The following is a 14,149-nucleotide window of genomic DNA, read 5'->3' on the forward strand; positions in this document are numbered from 1 at the left end:
ATAAAGTGAGTAGAGCCAATCCATGTCCAGAAGACATGCTAATAGCCATGTGATTATTGAAACTTATGTTTCTAATGCTCAAAATTAAGTTTTTTTAGGCTCTGGAGAATTTAAGGCCTTAGAATCCATAGTAAGCTGAGTTGCTCCGGCAAAGACATAGTGGTCAGATATTGAGTTTAATATACAGATCTATTAAAATACATTTAAAAACTAGTAAAAGATTAGACAAATTTCCCAAACCTAGAATTACAGTCATCATGGATCATTTATCATCATGTATCATTTTCTTTGGTGGGGCAGCATTTCTTTTTACATTCCTCTCCATACGTGTAAAGTACATATGTTTGTAAAATATATATAAATATGTGATGAATCTATTGTCTTCATTATGAAATGAATTACTCTTGAAGAGAAAATGAAGACTACTAGGCTATCAAAGAATACATGACCCGGTCTTCACTATTGTGAAAGTAAAGGCATCAAGAACACTGATTCCGGAAACTTGTGCAAAGTTAACATGTTTGTCAAGTATCAATGCATGCCCACAAATGAAAGGGAGTTGTCTTAAAGGCTTAAAGGAAGAATGGATACAAATAGTTAAACAATACTACTTCAAAGCATATTGGAAAAATTGAAAAGTTCTAAGTATAACCATAAAAATAATTCTTGGGAGCTAAGGATGCAGCACGAAGAAGGAATAAAATTGAGTTGACTTTGTCTATACAATAGAAGAAAGTAACTCAACTTTACTTCAACAGATGAGGAATTTCAACCATATGTAATATCATGTCACATCTTATTTAAGAACACCTTAACACAACAGAACAGAATGTTTAAAAAATATTAGAATATTTATACAGAGTAGGTCAATACAAAGGAAAGAATTTGGAGAAAACAAGCCAGTTTTATTTTAATGATTCTTCCTTCCTTTCTTCCTAGTCTTCACACTTGCTTTTTTCTCTTTCTTCCCTACTCCACCTTTCTTCTTTGTTCTATATGTCTATATTTCCTTTCTCTTTACATGTGCTTGAATTTTAAGTATGACTATCAAGGCAGAAGACTTCATTGCCAGAATTTCTGCTACTTTTATTATTTTAGGAAATACATGAACAATTTGCTACTTTCTGCTCATAACATGTTATAATTAAACTAAAAAGACAAGGAATAATTTGCTATAGGATTCTATAACTCTTACCATTATTTATATAAATTATGTGAGCATAGTCATTTCATGGATTCTTTCATTTTATTGGTGGATTTTTATGGTTATGTGATATGTAGGAAATGCTTCAAAATATAGAGGTCTGTCTATTAGAAAGATGTTAGAGAAAAGAAAACAGTTACAATTATCAAAAAATGCAGAATCTTTTTTCATACTAATTTATAAAGTTTCTTTCAAACTAAATGTGGAAATCAACATAATCTAAAATAAAAAATAGAATAATAAACTCTGAAGGAAGAAACTTAGATCTGAATGTGGAATTCCTTTTAAACTATATTTTATATTTTTCACATTTAAAATATAAAACTGCTATTATTCTTTGTTCTTTGGCAGAAAACTCAATAATCAACAGAAATAACAAAGACAAATAATTAATCCAAAGCAATTGTATTTTAGTAATGACTTTAAGTGTTTATAGTCTGGCATGTCCTCAGATCCTCTTATGGGGTTCTAAAAAAGTTATATGTTCAGATCAATTACAAAACAATGAACTATCTTATGCTTTTCTTGAAAGTTTGAATGTGGTTCGCCACACCTTCAGTTGACACCAGCAACTATTATGTTTTCAAAGGCCTAAGGTAGAAAACACACTAATAATTTACGTCAGGAGATATTTAAATAACAAAGGCTTTCTGAGAATGTTGTCTGTGGTTTTGTCCTGCCTGAATCCAATAATCATTAAGTCCCAAAGAAATCACACAGAGGCCTATATTAGTTAAAAACTGATAGGCCTAGTAGCTCCGACTTCTTACTAACTCTTATAACGTATATTAGCCCATTATTCTTGTCTATGTTAGCCTTGTGGCTCTCTATCATATTGAGTGAGGCAGTTATCTTGCTTCTTCTGTGGCTAGGTCGCAACTTAGGACTGTGTCCTCTTCCTAGAATTCTCCTGGTTTCATTGCCCCACCTCTACTTCCTGCCTGGTTGCCTGCCTATACTTCCTGTTTGACTACTGGCTTATCAGTGTTTATTTAAAATATAATTGACAGGATACAGATAATTTTCCCACAGCATGGGAAGAAGAACATAGCAATGTTTATGAAACTAAAATCATATAAATAAATTAATATATATATTAAATATTAATATTAAATATATTAATATATATTTGACAGGAAAAAGATTGGAAGAAACCAGATTATAGTTTACCAGTTGAACGTAAAACTCTGGTTATGGCAGATAATTTTCGGTGTCATTGATACTACTATGTGAAGTAATAATCCAGTTATATGTCAGTTGGTAAGATTAGTTTTCCACATCATAAGCTTAATAAAGTTTCAAAGTTAGAGGCTAATGCAATTAGGAAACTTTAGCTTATGAAGTCAAAATTAATATTATTTGGGTCCTTGTTCTATTCTGATTATAAACTAAAATAAATAAATAGTATGTCCAAATGCTTACATACAAAATGAAATCCTCAATATTTCATGATTGACAGTTCAAAAATTTAGTTTTTCTTATGGGGTCCTAGATGGTTTTTCTTTTAAATTGGTGTTCTAGTAATTAGTGTTATTTATAATTGTAAATTTTAGCTTGGAGATATTAGTTTTACATATCTTTTGTAAAAAAGATAAATTGCACATGTTCTTATTATAGTCAAAAGTCAGTAAAATAATATAAAATCACATATAAATATGGTTTAGTTTGGTTTTCCATAAAACACAAATACTTAAAATGGTATTTATATAAATGAATATTTAGAACACAAATGGTGGTTAAACTAATGCACTTACAAGTTTAGACCTTAGATTCTATAATTTTGAATTATCTGCTCTTGGTTAAATCACTACTTTGCTCCAAGCCTCAGAATTATTATATATATAAAATGGGTTTATTGATTGCCACTGCCTTTGATTTTCGAGATCTTGTTAAAAATGTAAACTTGCTATTTATTCAAAATCAGCCAAATAGTTAAAAAAAAAACATTAGCTATGATGAGTTAAGTAATTAGCATTCTTTTAACTTTCTAAAAATTCTTAAACATTGCTGCTAAATTTTTAAGAAAACATCAAGGTCGGATGCAGTGTATCCTGTTTGGGACTTTAGTTTTCTTTGCAATTAGGGAAACTGTAGAGATGTCTATCACAGTACTCAGTAAAGTGTTAATGTAGCACTTAGTGTGTCGTACCAACTTGATTCATTAGAAGATGGCAGAGTCAATAAAGCCAATTGACTTGTGCCGGGAGTATAAATTACTATATTATCAATGTAAAGGACAGCCTGTGTTCAGAAGACACATTTCCAACATTACCAACTTGCACATTTTTATCTCCTATGGTATTTTTGCATCTTCCCATTTTATTGTCATTGGTTCCTTAATAACAAACTGTTTAAGTTAGGTATTGAAATGACATCTTGAAGTCCTTAGAAGTTTGTTGTATATTCTTGTAGGCATCTTTTGTCTTCTTTGGTTTGGAGTTCCTTGGACTCTTTATTATTGCAATAGCATTCTTGTGGTGGGACAGGCAGTATTAAGGAGAGTAGATCCTTTCTTCCCTTGTCTTTCCAAGAAACTAAGGATGCCAAGGAGCTCCCGATTTAGTCTCGCATTGCAGGAAATAGTGTTCTTGCTAATATGGCTATAGATGCGGAAAGACACAACCATTCTGGATAATGTTAATCTCCCCAAAGACCTTAAAGAGAAATTTGGGTGGTAAGTTCATAGCCTTGCTGGGTCGGAGATTAGAAATGGGTTGTGGGATTGTTTTAGACTCTCATAATAAGAAATACAAAGGAAGAAATGTATGTGGTGGAAGAGTTCTCCACACAAAGAAAAATCTGACATTGACATTATAGATTTGGAATATAGGTCACCTGTTTTTTGGTTAACAGGTATTACTATTTATAATAGGAGGGTTGTAAATGAAGACTCAGTCATTTATAAGAGGAAAGTGTGTGTGTGTGTATGTGTGTGTGTTTTCACTCTGTAACCTAGACTGCCTTGAAAGTAATTGCAATCCTCCTGCCTCAGCTTTCTGAAACCTCAATGACAGATTTATCCTTCTTATAAAGTGGTAAATTAAGGTCTATCATTGATCTCACTTAGTATCTGGTTAGTCTGAACAGCACAGACACACGGTTTCAGAGCAGTATTGAGGGGCAGGTAAGAGTATCCCATCAGTGTTTGGGCAAACCTGCTCTTCATGTTGTCATTTGTGTGAAGGTAGGCCTGACGAGACAACCTAATATGTATGCAAGATTGCTAGCTAAGCAAATAAGGCAAAAACAAAAACGTGGTTATACCACAGCAATTACCACAGCTTTTAACAAATTAATTATTTGGTACAACATTCAGGTGTTATCTGTTTTTGTTGCCATTGTGTGTGTGTGTGTGTGTGTGTGTGTGTGTGTGTGTGTGTGTGTTAGTCAGAGACCAGAGGAGCTTTTGGGTCTTCTCCACTCTAGATCCAATTAAAGTGAGCTCATGGTGTCATGCACAGCTGTAGTTATAACTTGGTGCATGGTATCCTCTTTGAAGTTCACTAGGAGGTACTAGAATTCAGTTTTCAGGACCATAAGGCTGATGGCCCTTTTGCCTGGAGTGACAGCCCACCGTTTCTTCATGTGATCCTCCCCATAACAACATAACGCTAATGTGAAGATCTGTTTTGTTTAGACTATTTCATTAGACAAGGCTTACTTAAACTGTGTGGTACAGGGTCACATGAAAAAGTCAAGTCTATCAGGACCATTTTACGTGTGCTGTGCTTAAAGGGAAATGGCTAGACATCCTCAAGTCTGTCAGTGAGATGTTTCTACATTTGAAGTGATAGTATGACCTAGTCACCAGAGAGACATCTATAAAATTCTTAAGTCTCGGCCATCCTTTAGGACAGGAATCTTGCAGACCTCTTTGAATTATGCCTACATGTCACAGTAGTTTCCAATGTTTATTTGCATTCTAATATTTGTGCATCAGAAATATGTGATAGCCTCACATGACTATTTCTTCATTTATCCAGAAGAGCAATAAAAGCCTAGTTTCATGTGACTGTCAAAATTGGATAAGATGATGACCATAAAGTACTTACAACTGTGATTATTTAGTGTGCCCCCAAACCTTCAGGAATAAAGTAGAACACTTACATTTTTAAGCACTCAGAAATGTTAACTGATGTCATTATTATAAAGTTTTATTTATTTCTGAAATACAATGTTAATTAAAAAATTATTTCATTTGGTTTATGTCTCCTTCATAGTTATAGTATAAGACATATTATATTTATTCATTGCCTTCATTTAATATTCTGAATTATAAAATCTTGGTATTTAAAATTCATACTATATATGTTTAAAATTTTATATTTTCTCATTAGCCACATGATAATTAGGAATGGTGTGCTAGAAGAACTGATTAACTTCAGATAATGATTTTCCAGTACACAAGAGACATGGGGCAGTTTTTAGTATAATTAGACCTTGAATGCCAAGGTCATGATCAATAGGAGTTAAGAGACCATTGAAAAGCTTTATTTATAGAATTTATACAGACAGTCAGAATTTTCAAATCTCATACCTCATTGTTATTATATATGTGGTAGTGTTACTGATATTTCCATGGCTTTATGTCCAATCAGTATGTTATACAATAAGAGGAATATATAGTATAATTTATATTGTTATAGTATATATTAAAGACACACACACACACACATATATATATACATAATTTTTAAAAAAAAGACAGGTTTTGCTTTAATTTGATGATTCGTGATTTAATTAATAATCAACAAAATAGTATTCTTTCTTAATTTGCCTGAAATGGCAGCTCAATGACATCTATTGATTTTGAATCAGTGGTCTGGATATTGTCATCATTATTTCTTCATGCATGCTCCAGGCAAATGTGAATTACAACATAACACACAGAGTTCTTTTCTCTTGCTTTATGAAATGCATGTGGAATGTCACAAATGATATAAAATTTCATACTCTTGCAGCAAGACTTCCTCAATAAATTTAAAAATATTAAATTCAGTCTTAATTCATTCAAAATGTTTCTCCGTGTGCAGCTTTTAAATTAGTGTTTCATTCAGCCTTTCTGATCACCTTCTGTTAAGTTCTTTGCTGAAGACTGTGTAACTGTTACTGATGAAGAGCACTGAGTTCTTAAATAGAATATTAAAGAATATAAATACTATACTTCAGGATTAAGCATGTGGCTTATGTAATTAGCTTTTATGTACTTTTTGTCATATTGTCACTATCTTGAAGATGTTTTATCATCGCCACTGTAAAGGCCACCTTTATCATCTACATTGCATCAAATGGTCGCTTAATTGCTTTTGTAATTCTGTCCCTGACAACTTCCAGTTTGTCCTACACAAAGATGAGAGAAGATTGCAAGAAAATATAAATTACACTATTCTTTTCCTCAACACCTTTTCTATGACTCATGTCTCTCACTGGGATTAAAGCTGAACCTTTTATCATCTCTAGAAGGCTTTATTAAAGGGGTGGCTCCCCATCTTTTGAATTTTATCTCCAGCATACAATTTTCCATCAATCTCCCTGCCTTAGTTATAACCCATTTTATTTTTAGGTACAAGAAGTGTACTCCTACCTTAAGGCAATTTTATTTGTTCCTCTCCCTTCAAGTCTAACAAATGTCATCTTATTAGAGAGGACTTCTCTAGAAATATTCCATGATTTTGGACATTTTTGGAAGTCTATATTTCTTTCTCAAAAACTGAAATAATTTATGTGTCATTTCTAGTCTTTCCCCTCCTTAACTATTACCACCCAGCAGATCATTTTACTTTTATGTTATTATAATTTTTAATTATATGACTTTAGTTTTGAATTTTATATTGTTGTTAATCATTTTCACCTTTATTTCAGATAAAGTCGCTGTGCATGAAAGGGAGAAGTGATATTTATATATTTACCTATCTGTCTATCTGTCTGTCTGTCTGTTTGTCTACCTACATATCTACATACCTATGTCTCTCTCTCTGTGTGAATATACATATATGTATATGTATACACAGAGAATCAATTTCTCCAAATAATAACATGGAAATCTATACCTTGGAGAAAGAAAAGAATCAACTACAAATAAATTACATTATTATTGTTTGTTCTTTCTATTCTCATATTTTTTCATCCTACCTCATTCTTTTTTCTCTATAATGGATCTTTTTCTATATGTATTAACTCAGTGAATATTTACAAATTTCTGTTCAAATTTTAGAAACTACAAATATTTTACCTTCTTTTTTATATTTAAAAATTGTGTAATCAAATAAAACACTAAATATTAGCACAAGCTAATCTTATTGCAATGGTCATACTTTGCGGATTAGGACAGAAGCTACTATGTTTATTCCTGGGAATGAGCAGGACTGATGGCTAAAGTATGACTGTTGAAGTAGATGTCTTTACATTTCTTCAAGGCTCACTTGACAGAAGGTGATATTAGCATGTGTGGGGGTTTTGGTCAAAGTGGTAAACAACATCCGTTAGAATCAGCTGAGTTCTGAAGAAAACAGGTAGATTTTAGAGTAAGCAGTCTAATAAGATAATTTTTGTCAGTACAACCTGTCTTCCCGACTGAAAATAAGAAACTTTGGAGGCAGAAGTACATGGAAAGGTAGAGAGATTATGTCTCATGTGCAAAATTCAATATACAATAAGTCAAACACTTTAGTACAAACCAAAACTCTGAAACTGAAAGACAAAACATAGGAAAGACTACATGATATTGGCACAGGTAATGGCTTTCTCAAAGAATTCTAGTAGTTCAGGAAATAAAGGCAAGGTATAAAATGGCAAAAGAATAATAGTTCAATCAATTAAAGGGTAGCAACTCATGCTGGTAAAGATACACAAAGCTTGTAGATGAAAAAGGCAAAATGTTTTAAGATAGAGGCATAGGCAACACTTATGTGCTACAGATGGAAAATTAAATTAGCACACCAACTGAAGAAATCAATGTAGAAATTCTACATTAAACTATAAAAGAGCTAATATATGACCTAGGTTTATCAATTCAGAGGACACACCCAAAGGAATAAAATCAGAATACCATTGAAATGCTTGAGCATCTTTCTATACTCATGCAGGCCTTCACTAGATGAATAGAGAAAGACATTGTAAAATACACAGGCAATGAAGTTTGACTCAGCTACAAAGATGAAAAAAAATTCATATCATTTGAAGAAAAATGGATGGAAAGGAAAATCAACATGTTATAAGACATACTCAGAGATATAACATGAAGGGGCCTGCTTGCTATGGTTTCTGTCTCTCCCGGTACACCACAACTGTTTAGCCCCAAAGAAAATCACACATAGGTCTCCAAAAAGTATAAGCTGATTGGTCCATTAGCTCTAGCCTCTCACTGGCTAACTCTCACATCTTAATTAACCCATTTTTCTGATCTAGGTTAGCCATGTGGCTCAGTACCTTTTTCCGTGGTTGCAGATCACATCCTGCTGCTTCGGTGGTCTGGGCAGGAGTGGGAGTGTATCAAATTCCTAGTTCCCAGAATTCTCCTGTTCTCATTACATCATTTCTACTTCCTGTCTGGTTTTCCCTCCTATATTTCCTGCCTGGCCAATCAGCGTTTATTTAAAACATGATTGACAGAATACAGACAATTCTCCGGCACCACAGAGAGATAAATATGATTCTTTTGTTTGGGGAATTGAAAAGTTTCCTTCATCTGTTTTTATTTTTTTTTCTTTGAATTTTTTCAAAGATTTTTTATTTCTTTTAATTTTTTTGTTTATCTTTTCCTCAATTTCTTTAAGATTCTTTTTCATATGCTCTTTAAAAATGGCCTTCATCTTCATAAAGTTATTTTAAGGTCATTTTTAATGGTTCAGCTGTGTTTGTCTAAGTCTTGCTATTGTAGCATAGCTAGGCTCTGGTGATGCCATGTTACCTTTTCGGTTACTTATTGCGCTCTTGCACTGGTGTGTAGGTATCTGAATTAGTGGTGATTATAGGTCTTGGTGTTGATCCCTGCATTTGTCTTTGCTGGATGGGTGTTTTGTTCCCCAGTATCTTTTTCCTTTCTGGTCTTCTGGTCAAAATGGCCAAGGGTTCTGGTGACTTGTGTATCCTCAGGTCCAATAGGGCTTCCCCTCAGGAATTTTGGGGACTTGGGGTCCTTAGATTCATCCTCGCTTTTGAGATAGCTGAAGTCTTCTTTCTAAATTGTAGACCTGAATATGCAGTCCAGGGGAGTGAGTGCAGTCTGAGGTCCCTAGATCTGGTCTGTTGCCTAGGGTCCCTAGGCCTCTAATAACTCAGTAATACACAGGCTGGCTTCAGGATTCAGTCACAAACAGTGCGACAATAGACATTGTTGTGTAGATTCCTGTATAATCAACAACTTGATTTCTTTTTGAACATACACTATATTTATATAGTTGGAGCTCTTGTAGTTCTATTTTTAGATTTTTGCTGATTTCGGTAGTGGGTGGAACACTGTATAGGTTTGATTTGTCTTTGAACACCCTTGCCAACATTTACTTTTCTCTTTTGATGGTATTCACTCTGACTGATGTAAAACAGAATTTTGAAATTTGAGATTTGAATATACCTGATGACTAAAAGAACTAGACTACTGGAAGCCTGGCTCCAGATGGGTTCAATGACATGGGATAGATGTGTGAAATCGATGCCAAGAAGTAACTGTGACCACTTGTTCCTCAAACAAGTGGCCCCTGGCAGCCTGGGATTCTTTATTTATACAGTTTCAATGGTTTGCATGAGCAAGTTTACAATCAGTTTTTCTTCTTAAGTTCCAAACAATGATTACAATAATTACCAGTTTGTCATTACTTCTTTCTCCTTCTGCCTGCTAATTCTCTCACTGGTAGCCATTACTGTTTTTATTTATATATCTACTGTTAGACAATAAGCAGTCTTGCAATCTACAAAGGACCTTTTCTAACTAGACACACCGACAGGTAGAGCAGTGTGCTCAGTTGGGAGCAGATGCAGTTTACAGCATCAGGCAGGGTGAGAGACAGTTTTGTCTCTTGTGGTTAATATTCCCATCTGGTTGGTTCTGGGCTCCCCAAAACAACTCACCACGCAAATCTGAATCAATCCATTCTACAATTTGTACAATTCTATCTCCTTTGGAGCTATTCCAGGTTTTTCCATTTATATTATAGACAACAAAAGTTGAAAACTTCCTATTAATAGTTGACACTGTTTGTTCCTTGTCCTTATGTCTAGCTCCTTTAACTTTCTGTGTTTTTGGCACATTTATTAGAACTTCCCACAGGGCAGGGAACCCTGACTGCTCTTTGGACTGAGGAGGGTGGGGGAGGAAGGGGGGAGAGAAATGGGAGGAGGTGAAAATTTTTAATAATAATAATAAAAATAAAGCAAAAAAACATAGCATGAATATATATTTATAGATGCAAATCTTATAAATATATATCAACCATAAAAAATGAAATTTAATAGAAAAGAAAAGAAAAAATAAACAAAATAAAAGTCTTGTCATAAATCTCATCATGAAAGCTATATATAAATATATATTCAAGTAGTCTTTGCAAAGAGTCATTGCTCTGGTTCAAGGCCTCTGATGTTTGCTACCCTATCAATGCTGGCCCTTCCTGGGACTCCTCTTTGGTATCCTGCTGTTGTCCTGTGTATTGGACATCCTGCAGCTTTGTGTCTACAGGTCATGGTCTTTGCCAAATGGGTCAGGGTTTCCTGAGTCTTGCCGCAGGCAAAGCTATTCATGTTGTTCTCAGGCCTTGGTCCTCAAAGAAGTCACAAGGATCCTGCCACCGGACTAGGTCAGATATATTTATAAGATATTTGTATTTCCTTGAAAACTCTCTGTTCCATTAATTTTATTGATAGTAGATAGAATAATTTATTTGTTTAATCCTCTAATTTTGTGAGTTTTTATTTCCCTTGTATATTAACAACATAATGAAAGTTTGTAAGAGTTTCTTCTGTTTATGTGTTGCTTTCATTGGTTAGTAAATAAAGTAACTGCCTTGGCCTTTTCATAGGGCAGAACTTAGGTGGGGAAAGCAGAACTAAATGCTGGGAGGAAGAAAACAGGGAAAGAGATGCCATGGATCCGCTGGAGATAGACATGCCGAATTTTCCCCAGTAAGGCAGTGCCACGTGGCAATACACAGATTAATAGAAACGGGTTAAACTGAGATTAAAAGTTAAAAAATAAAAAGTTAGAGCTAATGGGTGAAGCAGTGTTTTAATTAATACAATTTCTATGTAGTTATTTCGTGTATAAGCTAGCCGGGTGACCAGGACAAACAAGAGGGTCCTCCTTGCAACAAATGTTTATCTCCTCTTTGCATATTCATACTATTAATTCTTTTATTTCCACTGTAGGAAGCTCTGAGTTTGCTGTAGTCCTGGATATTTCTATGATGAATGACATTAGTATATTTGAACACGAATTGTGTTGAATCTTCAAATTAGTTGTGACAAAATACACATTTTAAGAATTTTTTCTGCTCTTTATGCAATCAGAAGTTTTTTCTGTCCTTTCATCCAATACAGAATTAGCTATTTTCTTCAGTGTTATATTGTTTTCAGTGTATAGGCCATCAATATCTTTACTTACATCCATGATAGGTATTTTATTGGATGCTGAAGCTATAGTAAATGAGATTATTTTCATTACTTGGGATAGCAGTATGAGAAATAGGAGTGAAAGAAAATAAAATTAAAAAAGAAGCCAGTCAATTTTTTTGTTATTAAGGAGTTGTAGTTGTAGATAATTCTTTGTTTTCTAAGGCTTTACCTTTTAAAGTTGCTTGGTTTGTATGTGTATGTCTGTGCAATTGTCTGTATGTGTGTGTGTCTTTCTGTTTATGTGTATGTGTGTGTGTTTGCACACACACATATGGGGCAGCAATATGATGGGTGATTTTCATCTCTGAGACCCAAAAGGCATAGACTGGAAAGGACAGTATATGGACTGACCTGTGAACTGTCTTTCAAACCTAGTCCTGTGAGGTACTAGGACCATTGCTGATCTAAATTCTTGCACCTGTTCTCCACTTGCAGCCCATACAGAAATGCTGAATATAGCAGCTCTGTGTAGGATGTTACCTCACACTAGAGGCACTATGTCTACTCATGGTTGGCCGTGGGAAACTCTTGAGTGCACAATACTCAACTTCTGAACCTGTGTCTTCACATATGTGCTGAAAGCAACCAGACTCCTGGGTTCACATAGATTTTCAGGGTGATCTTTTTTTTTTTATTCTGTGGAAAGTAGGGTTTTTTTTTGATATTTGTAACTATAAAAATGTTCATAGCTCAAAAACGCATTGACAGCAAGCCCTCCCTTAATTTGGTCCTGCATCATGTCATTAGAGAGCAACTGACAGAGTCGAGTCCATCCTCCGGTGTTTCCTGCAGTATTACAGATCTTAAGCCTTGGCTTTGTAGTTTACAGTGTAGGTCCTCTTAAGGGACAATTTTTCCTTTACATAAAGCCTTAATGAGGCAGAGTCTCTTGTACCATGAATAATGAACATTGGGGTTCTGCCAGAAAATCAGAAAGGTAAAGCAGCCAAGTCACTAGAGAAGTCTTGCTTCAACCAAGGCTGGGCAACGACAAACTAAGCAGACCAAGTCACTAGAGAAGTCTTGCTTCAGCCAAGACTGGGCAACCACAAGCTAAGCGGACCAAGTCATTAGAGAAGTCTTGCTTCAGCCAAGGCTGGGCAACCACAACTAAGCAGGCCAAGCCTCCTTCTTCTCCCATTTTATATTCCTTCTAGTGCTAGGATTAAAGGTATAAACACCATCACCGGGATTTCGTTCTGCATTGATTTTGTGTAGGCCATGTTAGCCTTGAGCTCACAAAGATCCATCTGCCTCTGATTCCCAAATACATGGAATGAAGGTGTGTGTCACTATTACCCGACCTCTAGTGACTTTAGCTTTGCCTCTGAACTTCAGACAATATTTATTTACTAAAATGTAAATAATATACTACTATATTCTCCCTTATTTTGCTATTTTTGTAGCATCTAATGTTTGAATTCTGTTTCTTTCAAAAATCTGAAGTTCAGAATTTCTTGCCTGCATCTTGCCCAAACTGCTGCTGTTTATTCCCATGTTCCTGTAACTTTCTAGAGTGTCTCCACTCCTTGTGACTAAGCACCTGCAGTTTTGTTTGTTTTGCTTCATTTCCTTCTAATGAGTTTTAAACAGGATCTTTCTTTTATAAAGTTTCAATAGTCAAATCCCCGTGTTGCTGAATCAAACATATTGTAAAGTAATTTTATCCTCAGGAATAAAATGAGGGATAGTTAATGTATAACTTTGTGTTCATTGAGAATACATGTACACTGCTACTCTCTACTGGAGACTGACTTGATCATTAAACACAGCTGACTTTAAAGAAATTTAATCTAATGAAATCTACCAAATAAAGAGATACTGTAGCATTGAATATGGATGATACTTAGTTGCATGAAGTATGCATGATATGTATATACACATACACACACACACATATATATATAACGTTTTACATAGTTTTGTGCATGACATATTGTGTCATGTAACAACAATATGTTTCATAATAAAGTATATCATATTAAAGCAAATGGTAGATAAAAAAGAATAAAACCCGAATATAAGATTTCATTAGTTTAAAGTTTATAATCATTAATTCAAAGAGTTTGCCATATTTCTATATACTTAACTGGTATTTTTATATATTTCTGCAGCTCATTTGATAATTAACTCTAAGTTAGTTGATTAAAAACTTTAACATATACAGTGAAAAGACTTCTCAAACATATTTCTCCAAAAGAAAAATGTTTTATAGCCAAGTATCAGTGAATGTTTTATTCTCTGATCATTCACGATGACACGTGAAATAAAATCATTCCAAGTGAACAGAATGAACAAGGAACATCTATAATGACAGTCATTAAAATGAAGCATAGAGATCTG

Source organism: Microtus pennsylvanicus, chromosome 5 (genome assembly GCF_037038515.1).
Source record: "Microtus pennsylvanicus isolate mMicPen1 chromosome 5, mMicPen1.hap1, whole genome shotgun sequence".
Classification (NCBI taxonomy): Eukaryota; Metazoa; Chordata; class Mammalia; order Rodentia; family Cricetidae; genus Microtus; species Microtus pennsylvanicus.